Source organism: Rana temporaria, chromosome 13 (assembly GCF_905171775.1).
Source record: "Rana temporaria chromosome 13, aRanTem1.1, whole genome shotgun sequence".
Taxonomy (NCBI): Eukaryota; Metazoa; Chordata; class Amphibia; order Anura; family Ranidae; genus Rana; species Rana temporaria.
Genome location: NC_053501.1, coordinates 98,882,961 through 98,901,778, shown reverse-complemented (window position 1 = coordinate 98,901,778; position 18,818 = coordinate 98,882,961). Strand labels below are relative to the sequence as shown.

The window sequence follows — 18,818 nt, the reverse complement described above, 5'->3', positions numbered from 1 at the left end:
AGGGCTTTCTCTTGATCATTGTTTGCTTGATCCTAACATGTGACTTTTCAAGGCAAGCTTGCCCATTCAAAATTGCAATAAAAAATTTGGAAGGACAATTGCTTAAAAAACGAATCAGAGCTTGCACCGGGATTTCAGGTGGGCCCTGGTAAAAGAATAGGGCATTAAGGGCAGGTAAAACATGTACAAATTATTATTGTTTCCCAAACATTTAAGCTACAAAGACTTTTACCATGGCAAAAAATGTGCTATTCCAACAATGCTAGAGATTATATCACATTGAACATATGAGCACTAGACATGTGCATTCTTTATCAGGAATTTTCGCGTTCTTTTTAACAAACGATAACGAACGTGCAGAATTCAAAATCCAAAAGATCCGACATAAAAAATGCTTTATTTTCTTTTCGTTGCGACAACAGTTCGATATAGATAGGAGATTCGACATGACGGTGACAATAGCGATCTGTGTCTATCGAACCTACGGTTGAATGTGCCTAACCTAACTCTATTAGTCCAAGATTGTTTACATAGAGAGAAAAGATTCGACATAGAGAGAAAAGATTAGACATAAAGAGAAAAAGATTAAACATCATAGAGACATGAAGATTCGACGAAGCAGCTAAAAACATACGATCGCCGCGAGCGGACATTTATGGTCAAATGCTTCGTCCATAGGCTATAGAAAAATTCTAATGTTGGTTGACTAGTAATAATAATTAATAAATATAATTATTACTAGTCATACTACATTAGAATTCTACTATAGCTTGTGGGCGGAGCATTTAACCAGTAATGTATGATCGCGGCGTCATACAGTTTAGCTGCTTTGTCGAATCTTCTCAGAACATTCGATAGACACCATAAGCCTTCGATTGACAGATTCAACCTTAATTAATTCGGATTTTCGGACAAATTCTTTTTATAATGAAACAAAATAAATTAAAACAAATTTCGGGAATAACTAAATAAATTTATTTTTCAGACGAAAACGAAATTCCGAAACAAAATATTTCAGTGTGCACATGTCCAATGAGCACAACATTGCAATGCATAAAACATCTGAATATGTCCCTATAAACCATTGATTTGTTCCTTGATTAGTTTTATTGAATTAACCTGAAAATAATGAATGGTGTAAAATGTCTCCTTTATGTCCAACATCCCTAAACCACATAGGAAGCTAGAAAGACAGAAGAGACGCCTGGCAGTAGTTGTCTCTCCTCCTATAGGTTGGATGTCATTAGCCTAGTTAGTTGCACATAGGTGATATGACGATGCTAACCTTACTCACCGTCTGTTGCTGTCTCTGTTGTGGTCAGCTCTGGAAGCTTAAAAAGATAATTAAAATGTGGAGAAAATGCTTCCTAAATTCAGCCCATGTGTTTTGTTTTATTATACAGTATTATAGAAACACATGTGGATTTACCTAGTAGGGCAGAGAGCAATAGTGATTTGAAAAGCTTGGTTTCACTGTGGGGCCCCCTGTGTGGTAACATAAGGGTAGTAACCCTCCAGAAGGAGAATAGAAGAATAAATGCTTCTGCTGGTCTAGGGCAGCAGTATCCAAACTGTGGCCCGTGGCTCGGTGCGGCCAGGGCTGAAGCAAGGATTTATGACACCCTAGGCGAAACCTAATTTTGCTGTCCCCCTTGGCTCCACCCCCTTTGCCCTGCCCATTTATACCCCATCTTTTTAATGAAGCGCCCATCAAATGCAGCCTCACCAGTGCCCATCAAATGCAGCCTCACCAGTGCCCATCAAATGCAGCCTCACCAGTGCCCATCAAATGCAGCCTCACCAGCGCCCATCAAATGCAGCCTACCAGCACCCATCAGTGAATGTTTGCTTGCTTCCATTCATTCGGGAGTCAAGACACAGAAACAGTCCTCCGCCGCCTTCGCTGCACCTTTGACACTATGTGCGAACGGAGAGGCGGTTGCCTGCTGATACTGAGACTTAGTTGCTTGCTGCAGAGAGATGAGAGTAGGAACACTAGTGGCCGGGCGCCCTAGTTTCCCTAATGGTAGCACTGGCCCTGGGTGTGGCCTTTTGCTTGCTTTTATTCAGCCCTTGGGGTGCTATTTTATTCACTGACACTAAGTGCACAATTCCTCCCAATGACACACACAATGGGGCACAACTGATGGAGTAGCAAAGGGAAGTGGCAATAAGGAACCCATCATGCAGCAGGCAGGAACCCTGCGCAAGAAAGGAATAAGGTAAGTATAACTTATTTTTTCAGTTCCCCCTGGACAAAAATGAGCATGTCATCCTTGCAGTGCTTGGGGAACCCCGTTGAAAGGATCAATATTTATTTTTATCAGAGTTCAGCTTTAGGATAAACCTGTTGTGAGAGAAATAGGGTAGCAGCCATTAATGACTTTTGAATATTATAGTTGCTTGGCTTTTATGCTCATCCACATCCAACAGTTGTGTTTTCTGAATCTTTCTAACTAGAACACATATTCAGATTAGGAAAATGCTTATGTTTCCTGAAGCAATAATTTCTGTAGCGTGTCTACATCTCCTGTAGCATTTCAACAGTCTCTGGCCATCACTTGTAATAGACCTATAGTAGAACTATAGGGAAAACTTTTTTTCACTTTGAATAGAGCAAGGAAGGGTTATAACCCCTCTGAGATTTTGTTCCGCCATCTGTGTCCCATTGCGGAGGTTTCTCCCATAGCCAAACAGGAAGTTAGAGGAAATTCAACCATCTCCTGTAGCATTTCAACAGTCACTTGCCATCTCTTGTAGCATGTCTACAGTCTTTTCTAACTTCTATAGCATGACTACAGTCTTTGACCATCTCTTATACCATGTCTGCAATCTTTGGCCGTCTTCTGTAGCATTTCTACACTTTCTTGTAGCATGTCTACAGTTATTGACCATCTCTTGTAGCAGGTCAACAGTCTCTGACCATCTCTTGTAGCATGTCTACAGTCTTTGACCATTTCCTGTAGCATGTCTGCAGTCTATAACCATCTCTTGTGTCATGCCAGTAGGTTCTGATCAATTCTTTTGCATGCCAGCAATCTCTAACAGCTTCCTATTACATTAATTTAATATGATGTGGGGCCCTTTGCTGATGTCAGGGGCTGTACTGGAGGTTCCCCATATTTACGTAAGTTGACCACCATTGTTTTTTTTTTTTTTAATGTAGCAATCTACAGGTCTTTTATTACAGGGTTAAATGTTCCATTCTGAAACACAAGACTTTTATAGGACGGGATTCCCCTTGTTTAGGCCTGATCTGCTTTGGCAGCCTCCTTCTCTTCAATCATCCTCTCCTTCTGCTTTATTAGGCATTTCCTAGCATTGCCATTGGCTCCAAGGTACTCATATCTGGATTTATATCCTCTACCGGCTTGGGCGAGCTGCTCCTTTAGCTCGGCACAGTTCTGGCTGGAGCTGTAACCCTCTCTGCTGACGCATGCTGTATACCGTTCTCGCATAATTTTCAATATTTTACCATCGACTTTTAGGTCTCTCCTCCATTGCATTTCAGCTTTGTATTGGCAGAAGAGGTCATCTTCTAGACACTGGGACAGGTCAGGAACACACTGGAACACCCAGTGGTAGTAATAGATTTTTCTCTTTCCACGCTGACATTCTATGAAGTCGTGGAAGCTGGTGACCGGCCAGTCCACCGCATACGTGTAGACATTCTTGATGAAGAGACTGAGGTCAGGGAGGCCGTACTTGTTCTCCTGGATGGAAGTCCGGGTACCCATCTTTGTCTACAGGCATCGCTCAGGTCACACTGACCTCCTGTCACCCTCAAGTATGGCGGACACCGGGCCACCATTGTTTTAAATTATTTATTAAAGCCAAAAGTTTAGGTTTAGGTGGCAACCAAGAAGCTAGAAATTTCAGATGGTTAATTCAACAATGGCAACCTCTGACAGGTTTTCTTATAATTACAGTATAGCCTGTGCAATTTAACGCACATTCCCCATTGTGCGTTGATGCAGGATAAAATAATTGATATTCTTGGGGCCGTTCACACCTGTGCACTGTGCTTCTACCTTATTTGACTTCTATTGGCTTTTTGAGATCTAAAAAGTCATCATTCATGCTGTGTTATAGAAGTTGGCTCTCAGAGATATGGCCTACCTCCAGCTTCCACTGTTGGAGATGTCTCCATTTTCCTGGATAGTGGCCTACAATCCTGAGATCATACAGGCCTTTCCTGTATTATCTGTTCACATGTACATGGACCAGTGCTATCCATTAACAACGCTTATTGTTTCCTGGTCCTAAATGTTGCTACTTTACCTCTTTCATCCAGATCACATGTCCATTGAAATTCTCCAGCAGATTTGCATTCCTGGAGACTTTGTAACCTCAATCACTCGGAATCAGGCCGCAGTTCACCTTAATCCTGCTCAGAACACAGCGTGCCGATCAGATTAACACTCTCAGATCTAGTGATATCATGAAATTTGGGTCGGTGTAAATCGCGGCTATCCCAAATTTAACAAGGCTGTTTGTTGTTAGGATCTGGATAATCTTTAATTTAATCTGGCTCCATGTACAAAACGGTGCCCTTTTACCGTGTGGTATTATGTACGGCATTATTGGCAGGGATGTGGAACAGATATACTGTATCTAAGAAAAAAAAAAGAAGACATTTAAAGGAACAATTTTTCGCTAATACAAATTTTTTTTGAGTTAAATCAGATCTCCAGGTAGATGACAAAATCTATGCATCAGTATGTGGGCGGGGCCTACTCGCCCTGAACGCAGGGGTACCTTTCACATGGAGCACGTTTCTCAGTGCCCCAGACCAGACAAAGACTACAGTCATGTGCAAAATCTTACAAGGTAGTTCCCCGCCTTAAAAACAAGCCTTCACTGTGTGTAGTAATACAACATACAGAGTTCCTCTGTAAATTGTCTTGTCCCATGTCACTTACACACTGTAACTTGTATGTTGCATTAGGAGTGACGTGCTGAGCCTGCGCCAACTCCACCAGTCCAGTGTACTTCTGTTATTTCACTCCCAGTAAAAGAATAGGGTACCGCCATGCACCTAGCTATTGTTACCTCCTTCACCTTCCAGGTCCTGTGACTAGGTCATGAATCTCTGTAACGAGTTTGGTTTCGGTTGTTACTAACACCATCTGAACCAAATACATTTATGTTGGTCTCATCAAATCACAGGATATGGTTCACATGAAAAGACATAATAAAATATTTACAAAAATGTGAGGGGTGTACTCACTTTTGTGAGATACTGTATTTCACTGGTAGGCTGCATCCAAAAAGCCTGGGAACTGAGCACACCCACTTAACTCTTTTTCTCCCAGCCTGAGCCATTCACTAACTAATGCAACAATAACAACCTGATTACATTACAGTATGTTATACTAGATATATACTAAACATGCAGTTTTTTAGGAACAGTATGCTAATACTAGATAATGGCTCCCTATGCTCCCAAAAAAGTCTAATTTCTTTGTGGCTTGGATTTCACATTGCGTATACATTCCATTGACCTTGTGTTCCATGTTAACATGATTTTATCACAAAATCTCTACAGCTTTGTTGGTTGCAGATCTTATGTTCTTCACCTTCACAAAGGTATTCTGTTGGATTCGGATCCATTGACTGTGCTACCATCTGTGTGTCGGAATTAAAGACCAGGCTACATTTTTTCAGTCTACTACTGTCCAGGTTTAGCGAGCCTTTGCCCACTCCAACCTCAGATTTTTGTTGACATGAGTGGAATGCGGCGTAGTCATCTACTGTTGCTGCCCATCCACCTCAAGGTCCTGAGTTTTGCACTTTCCGAGATGCTTTTCTGCTCACCACAGTTGAAAAGAGTATTTATTTGAGTTACTGTACCTGTTAGTTTGAACCGGTTTGACCCAACACCTCTGGCCTCTTTATTGAAAAGGCATTTCCATCTACAGATTTTCTGCCCATTGGATGTTTTTTGCTGTTCCCACCATTCTACGTAAACTCTAGAGACACGGGATCACCAGTTATCGAAATATTCAAAACTCATCTGATGCCAACAGATCACATTTTGTTCTTCAGTCTGTTTGATGTGAACATTATTAATAATATTAAAAATGTATAAATGTAATCCTGCGCTTAGGATAAAAGAGAAAAGGCTGCCCCCCCCCTATTTGAATCCCCAGAGGAGATACTAAGATATAGGCCGCGTACACACGGTCGAACATGTCCGCTGAAACTGGTCCGCGGACCAGTTTCCGCGGACATGTCCGACCGTGTGTACGGCCTAGTGGAGAGGTTTCCAGCGGACAAAAGTTTCTTAGCAAGCTAAGAAACTTGTCCGCTGGAAACATGTCTGTCGGACATGTCCGATGGTTAGTACACCTAATCGGACATGTCCGCTGGTTATGACGTGTAACCAGCGTCCCGAAATCCCGCGCATGCGTCGAATTGATTCAACGCATGCGTGGAAGCATTGCACTTCCGTGTTTGAGAACGTCGGTGTCTTCTACGCCACCGCGTTCTCTGTCCGCAGGGATTTTGGTCTGATGGTGTGTACACACATCAGACCAAAAGCTCCCAGGAGACATGTCCGATGAAAACGGTCTGTGGACCGTTTTCATCGGACATGTCTCCTCGTGTGTACGGGGCCTTAAAAAAAAGGAAAAGGTGGGGGTGGTGAGTCTGGTGAGCGGAGGAACAGAACAGTGGGAGTCCAGGATATTTGATCTATATGCTGTATACCCCTGGAGGGGTTATTGGAGCTGGTGAGTGGGGACCCATGTGGGGGAGCACCTGTCGTGTTGTTTAAACACCCCTCACTGTGAGATTTTGCACCGACCTGAATATTGATGAATTGAACCTCATTATTGACCTTCACTGGACATTTATTAACACTTTATCTGACTTTTTTTGGTTTACACATTTGATGTATATATGTTTTATACACCTTTTATGTTATTTATGGTATGTGGTGTGTTCCTCTGATATAAGGACTTTGGCACACACGGTGCATTTCTAGGCAGCTGTGCCAGGCTGCATCACTTTATTGCATCACGTGCACTTTAGCGGGTTAGTATGATATTGTAGCTTAGATTGGTAATTACCTAACAGGGATTACAGGCTCATCCATACCGTTAGCCCCAGTATTTGCACTAGGAGTTAAGTTTACACACAATTCATTGTAGTCACTACGTTTGGTGACCTTCCACAGTTACTCTTTTAGGGTCAGGCAGCGCCACCACCCCACCTTTTCCTTTCCATTATTATCAATATTATTATTGGTGTTCGTACAGCACCCACATTTTACATCAGTCACTTACCTTGAGGAGCTTTCAATCCAAGGTCCCTATCTCACTTCCATAGGACTAATTGCGGCAGAAGCTAATTACAAACCAGCATATCTTTTGGAACGTAGGCTGAAGCTGGAGTACCTTGAATAAAGCACTGGGAGAACATGCAAACCCCATGCAGATAATGTCCTGACCAGAACTTGAACTAGGAACCCCAGTGCTACAAGGTAGAAGTGCTATCCACTTAACCACTGTGTTGGCTAGTTAGCTGAACAGACTGACCTGTATCTGGAAGATTTAATGCATTAGGATGCTGCCACATAATTGGCCTGGAGCACCGGTGGCAACAATACATTCAGAGGCTGAGGAGGGAGAGAACAGTGCATTGAGAGAGATTTCCAAAAAAAACGTACAATCAGGCCCGGCGAGTGAGCAAAGCCAACAGGAGCCACTTATAAACAGTAGCAAAGGACCATGAACTTGAAAGTATGCGGACAGCTTCTGCGGCAAGGGGCAGTAATGTGTCCACCCCAAATGGTAGCATCCTGAGAGGGGATGCGTAGTCCCTGCATTTTCCCTACTCCTCTGGAACCTTTTCTGTATGCCAACACTGTCCATGCCAGACAGGTAACTTGTCCGTACACTAGCCAGTCACATAAAGTGCGCCAAATCAGGGAGCCAGGGCCTTAAATAGGCTCTGCCCTCACCAAAGATGGCCACAGAGGTCATGAGGGGCATCAGTGTCCAATTGGACAGCGACAGCTGTTCCCCTGGTGACCACAGGAAATCATAGAGGAACCAAGTTACTCACAACTTCCTTCCCCATTGCTGCTTGGTTGGAGTACCACCTACAATGGGGAGTACAGACTGCACCTGCCTACACTTGTATACAGTTTACCTTTATTTAATCTTATAGGACCCTGTACTGTAATATCAACAATGCTGGAAACCAGTTAAAGGCTGGAAGCTAGCTAAAGGCTGTAGTAGATTGGAGGCACTAGGAAAACATTGCCGAAAAATTATTTCATCACCTCTCTACCCACTGGATACCCATCAAGATCTACTAAAGTCAAATAGGTAGATTCAGGTACGTTCGCGTAACTTTGCAGCGGCGTAGCTTAAGGAATTTAAGCTACGCCGCCGTAAGTTAGCGAGGCAAGTACATGATTCACAATGTACTTGCCTGCTAAGTTACGTCAGCGTAGCCTGAATCGGCGGGCATAAGGGCGCCTAATTCAAATGTGTTTGAGGGGGGCGTGTTTTATGTTAATGAGGCTTGACCTCATGTTTTTTACGTCTTTTTCCACTGCGCATGCGCCAGGCACCTACATTTCGCAGTGTGCATTGCGGCTAAGTACGCCGCACAGGCCTATTGATTTTGACGTGGACGTAAACGACTTAAATCCCGATTCACGGACGACTTACGCAAACGACGTAAAAAATTAGATTTTCGACGCGGGAACGGCGGCCATACTTGACATTACTATTCTAATAGGGCCTAGCTCTAACTTTACGCGGCCTATCTCTTACGCAAACTGCGTAAAAGTACTGCGTCGGCCAGGCGTATGTTCGTGAATCGGCGTATCTCCTCATTTACATATTATACGCCGACCGCAATGGAAGCGCCACCTAGCGGCCATCCAAAATATTGCAATCTAAGATAGGACGGCGCAAGCCGTCATATCTTAGATATGTTTAAGCGTATCTCTGTTTGAGCATACACTTAAACATAAGTCAGCGTAGATTCTGAGTTAGGTCGACTTATCTACTGATAAGTCGGCCTAACTCTTACTGAATCTACCTACTTATCTCAAAACACACCCCTTGAGGACCCTTGGGGCACAGGGAAAAACAAAACAAGTAGTTGCCCCTGGCACACCATGCCGTTGTATGATATTCTTTGCAGCCTAGGAGATCTTTAAGTATGCTAAAAATCTAATTATTCGGAGTAGGAAATTCTGTGGAAGTCAAGGCTTAAAATGACAGCTGTGTTTAATGGGATGTAATGGAAAGTATTTTATTAATATTTCTGGAATAACGCACATGCTAAAACCTGCAGAGTTTGAGACAGCCTATTTCTAGATGAGGTGTGTAGATGTGTCATGATTACTCTACCTGCTGTACATTGGGGAACTAGGTAAAAAAAAAAAACCTCATTCAACTTTTCTTATATAAGGATACAATAAATAGCTCTAAAATAAAGGATCTGTTATATATATGATATACCCAGAACAGAAGAAAAGCGGAAATGATGAGGGAATATTTTTTTTTTTAAGTTTTACATTTGAAAACAATGAGAGAGGATTATAGGATTTGGCCTGTGGGGCTGAGCTTCTGTGTATGGGGGTTAAATAAAATGTCCCCCCCAGATGGTTAGACAAAAAGATCGTATTTAAGCAAATGGCTTAGTACACACAAGGACATAGCAAATCAATCCCTTTGCATTGTTCTGCATTGTGTTGTCATTGCAGTCTAGACCAGGCCTAACCCTGCAATTCCACTTTCATTGCTACTTCCAACATGTGCATTTCAACGTGGGGTAGTGAACACACAAACAGTCAGACTGATGCTGTATATATATATATATATATATATATATATATATATATATATATATATATACAGTACAGACCAAAAGTTTGGACACACCTTCTCATTCAAAGAGTTTTCTTTATTTTCATGACTATGAAAATTGTAGATTCACACTGAAGGCATCACAAATATGAAGTAACACATGTGGAATTATACATAACAAAAAAGTGTGAAACAACTGAAAATATATTTCATATTCTAGGTTCTTCCTTTTGCAGCAGACACATCTCTAGAACTGGTAAGAGGAGACTGTGTGAATCAGGCCTTCATGGTAGAATATCTGCTAGGAAACCACTGCTAAAGAAAGGCAACAAGCAGAAGAGACTTGTTTGGACTAAAGAACACAAGGGATGGACATTAGACCAGTGGAAATCTGTGCTTTGGTCTGATGAGTCCAAACTTGAGATCTTTGGTTCCAACCCCCGTGTTTTTTTACGTCGCAGAAAAGGTGAACGGATGGAATCTACATGCCTGGTTCCCACCGTGAAGCATGGAGGAGGAGGTGTGATGGTGTGAGAGTGCTTTGCTGGTGACACTGTTGGGAATTTAATCAAAATTGAAGGCATACTGAACCAGCATGGCTACCACAGCATCTTGCAGCGGCATGCTATTCCATCCGGTTTGCGTTTAGTTGGACCATCATTTATTTTTCAACAGGACAATGACCCCAAACACACCTCCAGGCTGTGTAAGGGCTATTTGACCAAGAAGGAGAGTGATGGGGTGCTGCGCCAGGTGACTACCTCTTGAAGCTCATCAAGAGAATGCCAAGAGTGTGCCAAGCAGTAATCAAAGCAAAAGGTGGCTACTTTGAAGAACCTAGAATATGAAATATATTTTCAGTTGTTTCACACTTTTTTGTTATGTATAATTCCACATGTGTTCATTCATAGTTTTGATGCCATTAGTGCGAATCTACAATTTTCATAGTCATGAAAATAAAGAAAACTCTTTGAATGAGAAGGTGTGTCCAAACTTTTGGTCTGTACTGTACATCATAACTCCCAACTGTCCCTGATTTCGAGGCACTGTCCATGATTTGGAGCAATGTCCCTCTGTCCCTCATTCCTCCTCATGTGTCCCTCATTCCTCCTCATTTGTCCCTCATTTTGGTCTGATCTATATAGATGTATATAAAATGCACTTTTTATCTTTCAAAAAGTGTTTCCCAGTGCTAAAACTTTCATCTGATTTCTAAATTGCTGCATTTGTACATTCAGAAAGCCAATATAAAGGAATAGTAGTGGTTAAAAAAGCACTTGTGGGTTTAACCAATCTTGTTTTTTGTACAATTCTCCTTTAAGGGGGCGTGACAATGGGTGTGTCGTATGCCTACATACTTTTGCTGATAGGTGTCCCTCATTCCAATCTCAAAAAGTTGGGAGCTATGAGATCTGTCTGTATCCCCATGCACAGGAAGAGAGAGTGAAGATCCCTAAATGTGAGGAGAAATCCCACCTTCCTTCCTGTTCTGGTGAAAATGTTTAAATATTGGATTTCCCCTCACCCTCTATACTAAACTTCCCTGCCCACTAAATAATTCCTGGATCAGTTTTAAAATGCCCTTCACCCATCCAGTTTGGGTGGTTTTTCAGACCAGTAAAGTGCTTTGTGCTAGTTGACACTGCCATTAAGATGAAATTTAACAAAAATATAAATTGAAGCACCACACCATTGCTAAAAAGTGAAGCTACAGCTTTATTCTAATAAAGTTCAAGATACAACTTTATTCCAAAGAATATCCAACATGGATCCAAAAATTCAACCATCATTGGGGTTAGAAAAAACTTAAAGTGATTCTAAAGGCAATTTTTTACTTAAAATAAAAAATTGGATTATAATTACCTGCAAAGGCATTACCCAGAGAAGTCCATAGCTTATTTTTCTGGAGTAACCCGCTGGCGCTGTATGTTCCATCTCTTCTCCAAGTGCCTCTCAGGAAGCTGTGTGCAGAGGGGGCACCCATGCAGGTGCACGCCCAAGCCAGACTGTGTGCATCCATAGACACACACAACACTGCTTGGCCATGACCCCAATCCTTCATCACAGGATTTGACTGATAGCAGCAGAAACCAATGGCTCCTGCTGCTCTCTGTGTGTCCTGTGAGAGCAGAAAGACAGAGCAATGATACTGCAGATGGGCACGGCGCTGGATCAAGAGAGGGACTCAGGTAAGTGTTTGGGGAGGGAGGGAACAGTTAGAGGGGTTTTGTTTTGTTTACCTTAAAGCAGAGAATGCAATAAGGTAAAAAACAATTCGACTTTAGAACCACTTTACGGACATCTCTATATTAATACAATACTAATATATCAAAACACCATTGATCCCCCAGTTTTAGGAACCACTCCCAATATTCCCATGTCACCATCATGCAGTTCTTGAATCAGCTGCACTTTATAGGAATGGAAATAATGACTCCTAATATTTGAATTCTATAGATCCAGACTTTTGGGACACCCTATATGAGAATGTGGAGATTGTATAGTGCTAACAAGGAGTAAGGGTCTTTTTTTTATTTAATTAAAGGGGCCCCTTCTTAACTTGTTACATAAGAAGCCTGTGGGCCAGATTCACAGAAGAGATACGACGGCGTATCTCCTGATACGCCGTCGTATCTCTGTGATCCGCCCATCCTAACTATGCGGCTGATTCATAGAATCAGTTACGCATAGATAGCCCTAAGATCCGACAGGTGTAATTGACTTACACCGTCGGATCTTAGGATGCAATTCTAGGCCGGCCGCTAGGTGGCGACTCCATTGCGGTCGGCGTAGAATATGCAAATGAATACTTAGGGCGATCCACGAAGATGCGCGCGTTCGTCGCAATCTCTTACGTCGTCGCTAGTCGGTTTTTCCCGTCGCAAACTTAGGCCTGCTTTATCATGGCTTATCTTTAGAACAGCCATGTTAAAGTATGGCCGTTGTTCCCGCGTCGAATTTCAATTTTTTTTTTTTTTTTGTGTGTAAGACGTCCGGGAACACGAAACAACGTAACGCACGTCACCGTTCAAAAAAAACATCGGGGCGCCGTAATTTCGCGCAAAGCACGTCGGGAAATTTCCTAACGGAGCATGCGCAGAACGTTCGGCGCGGGAACGCGCCTAATTTAAATGGTGCCCGTCCCATTTGAATTAGGCGGGCTTGCGCCGAGCAGATTTACGTTACACAGCCGCAAGTTTACAGGTAAGAGCTTTGTGAATCAGGCACTTACACTTACCTGCGGCGGTGTAACGTAAATGGGATACGTTACGCTGCGGCGTAACGTAATTCTACCTGAATCTGGCCCTGTGTGTGTAAACCCACATGTAAACTAAGCAACACTCTAGTAATAGCTTCCCGCTAATATCAGCCTGTTAGTAAATGCCAGGCTGTCATCGCTCCCCAGTCTGCCTGGCAATGGGCTGACTTCAGCTCTCTATGTGTGTTACTGGTGTGACCTCTTGACTTATCGGATCTCCTCCCAGAATCCCCTGCTTTGCTGTCACTAGAAGTTGCGTTGGGCGCAGCTGTGGTCAATTACAACTTGACATATGGCATGCAATGTGCAGCTTCTGTTTTATTAGCTGGGTCGTCTGCTGCCTCAGATAGTTGTATTACAAGTTGGGGGAAGCTGGCTTCTACTTTTCCTATCTCCATGACCTTATTAGCCCTCGGGGAATACTTTATGGCCTGCTTATGTTTCCTTAATCAATTAGCGGAGGGCATAACTTTGAAGAAGGTGAGGATATAGAGAGGCCTGGGTCACATTTTATAGACTGATGCTGTATCACTCCAATACTCAGCTCTATAAAGAGTATGTATCATTTACTGTATGCATACGGACACTTTAACCCCTTTATAGCTGAAATGATATTCTCTAAATACATTCTTCATGTGTATTTTTATTGAATCTTGGTGTGCTTTGTGTATTTCTTCCAGATCTTTGCAGTAATCCAGCATGAAACTTTACCTCTGTGCAGGAGCTTCCTGTAAGAAAGACCGGTCACTGCTACTCTGTCTACTTACTCAGAGTGATTGGTCTTGAATCCACCCCTCCTCTAGTTCTCTGAATTGGGTGGGGCCAGCTGAAAGTAAACAGAGGGGCAAGAATGTTGGTGCCCATGGCCATATTTGGACAATGTTGTCACCAGCATTCCCTCACTATGGATTGCTTCCGGTTGTCGGCTGGGGAATCTCTCATCTGACAACTTATTAAGGCCGGGGAGCAGTTGCTAGGAAGCTAGTGACCGTCAGTGTCCTAGCAACCATGAACCCTGTGCAGGACAGCTTCTCAGCTGTTGTCACCAGAATCCTCGCCCCTTTTTTTCACTTTCAGTTGTTGGCCAGGGATTCTCCTGTCCTGGAGCTAATTAGGGCGGGAGATGAGTCATCGGTTGCTAGAAAGCCAGTGGCGGCCAATGTCCTAACAACCATGAAGCCTTTGCAGAACAGCTTCCCAGCTGTTATCTCCAGACTCCTCTTTGTCTACTTTCAGTTGTTGGCCAGGAAATCTACCATCCGGGAGCTAATTAGGGCAGCAGATAAGCTATCGGTTGCTGGGAAGCCGGTGATAGCTTGCGCCTTAGCAGCTACGAGTCCTGTGCAGGAAAGCTTCCCAGCACCTATGCCCAACTTTGAGCACTGTTTTCTCTCTGTTCGCCAGCTCATCGTTGATTTTAATTACAGTGGAACCTCGGATTACGAGTAACGCGGTTAACGAGCGTTTCCCAATACGTATTTTAAAATATCCTAACTGGTGTGCAGTACCACGTTTGGCCTGAGGAGGGGGGCCGCTGGAGCTGTTCGCAAATGCACGGAAAGGTCCGAGGACAGCTCAGCTGACCTCGGCAAACCTCTGCAAGGCTTGGGAACGAAGTCTTTATGAGATTTGCAGAGGTCAGTCAAACTGTCCTCGGGCCTTTCTGGCCATTTCCAAGGCTCTCTGCTGCCCCCCGCCTCTGGCCGCAGGCGGGATTGCATGCCATTGACGTCAAATCGGAACAAATTATTTTAGTTTCCATTGACTTCAATGGGGAAACTCGCTTTGATATGAGAGTACTTTGGATTACGAGCATAACCCGTTCCAGGAGAATGCTCGTAATCCAAAGTACTCTCATATCAAAGCGAGGTTCCACTGTATTGCCAGTTTGCTTATCTGCAAACTGGTGGTAATTCGTCTAGAATTTGTTGTAGCCGTAGCAGCAGGTTATAAAATTGGCAAGAATGTGGTGGTACTGGTACCAAAACTGGTGCACAGCTTTTTTTAATTTGGCATGGGCCATGTTAAAAGGGCCTTATCTACCGAAGTGTTTATATCACTTTATTGAATTTTCCCCTTGCTCTCCATTGTATTATGTTGTGTTATTTGTCTAGCAGTCTCCTACCGGGGTGGTAATTGGCACACAATACCTAAAACTGAGTACTGCTTAGTAAACTGTGGAGGCAGAGATGACATCAATTGATGAGTTGATAATGAGCTCCCCCCTAACAAACTCTGCCAGTCTCTGGTAGAATTGTGATGACCTCTGTTATGCTCTCCCCTTGAATTCCTCATTCTCCGCACACAGTGAAGTGAGCAATATCTGGCGTCTTTCTAAAGCCCCCATTGTTTTCACATCGGAAATTGCTGCATCATTAAACCTGTGTCCCCTCGGCTCCTCACAATGTAAATTGGGGCCTTTTCTATTCTTGTGAATGATGCAGTTTCATCCGAGCTGTCACATGGAGCTAATATAGATCCAGCCAGGCTAGAGAGCAGAGTGGGACTCCACAAATTAAAGGGGATGGAGATTCAGATGTCAAATTAAGCCGCAGAGAGAAACCACTAAGAAAAGGAAAGTGTAGACCACCCAGCAAGACCTCATCTACGATTAATCAGCTGGGATCTGTCGCTGGTCACCATCATGCTGCTAATTTGGGAGCAGGGATTGTTGTTGACTTTTAACACATCCTTTGGTGACACTGCAGGGACCCTCTTTATACAGAATAATTTAGTACTAGCTGTTCTTCCAAAACAGGCATTGAGGATAAATGGCTATTTCAGGTTTGGGGAGATGATGAGGGATTGAATTACTCCAATGCTTAGTAAATAGTTCCTGCCTTTTTTGTTATTATTATTATTATTATACAGGATTTATATAGCGCCAACAGTTTACGCAGCGCTTTACAACATCAGGGAAGACATTATAGATACAATTTAATACAGGAATGATCAGAGGGCTCTGCTCATTAGAGCTTACAATCTAGAAGGGAGGGTCAAGTGGAACAGAGGGTAGTAGATGTGGGGGGTGATCAGATGGACAAAGTAAAAATACAGTTGTTAGATGTGGGTAGGATAGGCTTCTCTGAAGAGGAGGGTTTTCAGGGATCCTCTAAAAGCTAATAGAGAAGGAGATAGACGGATAGTTTGGGGTAAGGAGTTCCATAGGCTTGGAGAGGCTCTGGAAAAGTCCTGTAGACGAGCATGGGAGGAGGTGATGAGAGAGCTAGAGAGCAGGAGGTCTTGAGAAGAACGAAGATAACGATTAGGTTGGTATTTGGAGACTAGGTCAGTGATGTAGCTGGGGGCAGAATTGTGGATGGCTTTGTAGGTCGTAGTTAGTATTTTGAATTTAATTTGTTGGGCGAGCGGAAGCCAGTGGAGGGATTGACAGAGAGGAGTAGCAGAGACAGAGCGGCTGGTAAGGTGGATAAGTCTGGCCGCAGCATTCATGATGGATTGAAGGGGGGTTAGAGTATGCAGCGGTAAGCCAATGAGAAGGGAGTTGCAGTAATCAAGGCGAGAGATGACCAGGGAGTGAATTAAGAGCTTTGTGGCGTCATTGGTTAGAAAGGGGCATTTTTTTTTAGATTTGTATTTTAGTTCGCAGGAAATACAGCAAAAGACGTGAGACGGGGGTCTCCATTCTTCGCACAGTCATAAACAACGAAAACTTGGCTGAACTGTTTATGTGCCATCCAGCTGAAATATAGTTGGGTCTTGCCTTCATGTCCGGCTGCCCTTTTACATCTATGGGTAGCTTAAAGGGTCATTCCAACCCAAAATTCACTTTTATGCCGCGTACACGCGACCGTTTTTCCTGTCATGCAAAAAAATTACCTTTTTCTCGTGATTCCTCTCAAGTCTGCCTTGCATACACACGTTCATGAAAAAAACCTCTCAAGCAAAGCGCGGTGACGTACAACACGTACAACGGCACCATAAAGGGGAAGTTCCATTCAAATGGCGACACCCTTTGGGCTGCTTTTGCTGATCCTCATCTTCGTAAATGTTTGGTGAGAGACGATTCGTGTTTTTCAGCCTCATGCTTTTTAGTCCGTTACAGCGTGACGAATGTGCTATCTCCATTACGAACGCTATTTTTACCAGAACGAGCGCTCCCGTCTCATATATGGAAAGTATAAGAGGAAGGCCTTGTACACACGAGCAAGAATCTCGTCAGGAAAAAAACGTTGTTTTTCCCGACGAGATTCTTGGCAAGAATCTCTTGCCGCCCGAGTGTACACACAGACTTCTCAAAAGAACCGCGGTTCTCTTGAAAGGCAAGAACGCGGTGACATCATCGCGTATGACGAGCATGCGCTCGTCACATTCAATGCGGTCGCCGCCATCTTGCTTCACCCTACCTATGCTGTGGAAGCTACTGCGCATGCGTCAAAGTCATTTCGAGCATGCGCAGGTTTCCATGGCGACAGGTAAGTATACACACTCTTGGGTTTCTCGTCGGGAAACAGGCCGACAAGAATCTCAACGAGAAAATAGAGAGCAGGTTCTCTATTTTTCTCGTCAAGGTTCTGGCCAGATTTCCAGACGAGAAACCTGAAAGCCTCGTCCACACGCTCGGTTTACTCGGCAAACAAGCTCTGCCAGCAGTTTTCTTGCTGGTTCTTGCCGAGAAAACCGAGCGTGTGTATGAGGCTGAAGAGCTAGAACATAAAAAGGGAAGGAGCGGGCACCCAAAACTCCCAGATGGACAGGAACAGAGCCAGGAATTATGGCAGGGAGATCTCACTATTGGAAAACCAATGGCATAGCAGAAGCCAAAGGCTGACTCCACCCACCAGACTGCATCTGTATATTTTGATGCAGTGGAACCTCAGATTGCGCGTAACGCGGTCAACGAGCGTTTCGCAATACGAGCACTGTTTTTCTACAAATCCTAACTCGGTTTGTGAGTGTTGTCTCGCAAGACAAGCAGGATTCAGGCCAAAGTGGTGTGCAGTACCGCGTTTGGCCTAAGGTGGAGGGGCGCTGGAGCCGAACGGCGCCGATTGGCAGTGTTCGGAAATGCACGGAAAGGCCTAAGGACAGCTCGGCTGACCTCGGCAAACCTTTGGAAACTGAGTCTTTCTGAGGTTTGCCGAGGGCAGCCGAACTGTCCTCGGGCCTTTCCGGTAATTTCTGAGGCTCTCCGCCACCCTCCCCGCCTCTGGCCGCATGCGGTATTGCATGCCACTGAAGTCAAAGCGGAACTAATTATTTTCATTTCCATTGACTTCAATGGGCAAACTCGCTTTGATATGCAAGCACTTTGGATTACGAGCATTCTCCCGGAACGGATTATGCTCGGAATCTGAGGTTCCACTGTATTGCGTCTGAGCGGACTGACCCTATAAAGCAGAACTAAGCCTTTCAATACTTACCTCTTCTCCACCCAATATTTCCAGATAGAAAGGAACACCGTCGGGAAATATGGCAGGCAGATCTCATTGTTGGAAAACCCAAGGCAACCAGGAAACCAGGAGTTGATACCACCCACCGGACTGCACCTGTCATTTAAATATTGCTTCCCTTAAACCAGCCTTTCTCAACCTTTTCAACACAAGAAAAACCTATGAAATAGCTTTCTGGTCTCAGGGAACCGCTGCAACTCATTGGGAAGAATTACCCTTTTATAGATAGCTAAAAAGATCATTGGTGATCATTGGTGTCTGTCGGAACTTATCTGGGAGGCAGGAATTGCTCATTGCTCAAGGGACGTGTGG

The 18,818-nt window shown here is 43.8% G+C and overlaps 1 protein-coding gene across 3 annotated transcripts in view; it reads left to right on the top strand.

The window, feature by feature from the left end:
* Positions 1-18,818, top strand: part of ADAMTSL4 (ADAMTS like 4) — a 312,392-nt gene that overhangs the window by 235,675 nt on the left and 57,899 nt on the right. The window lies entirely within an intron of this gene.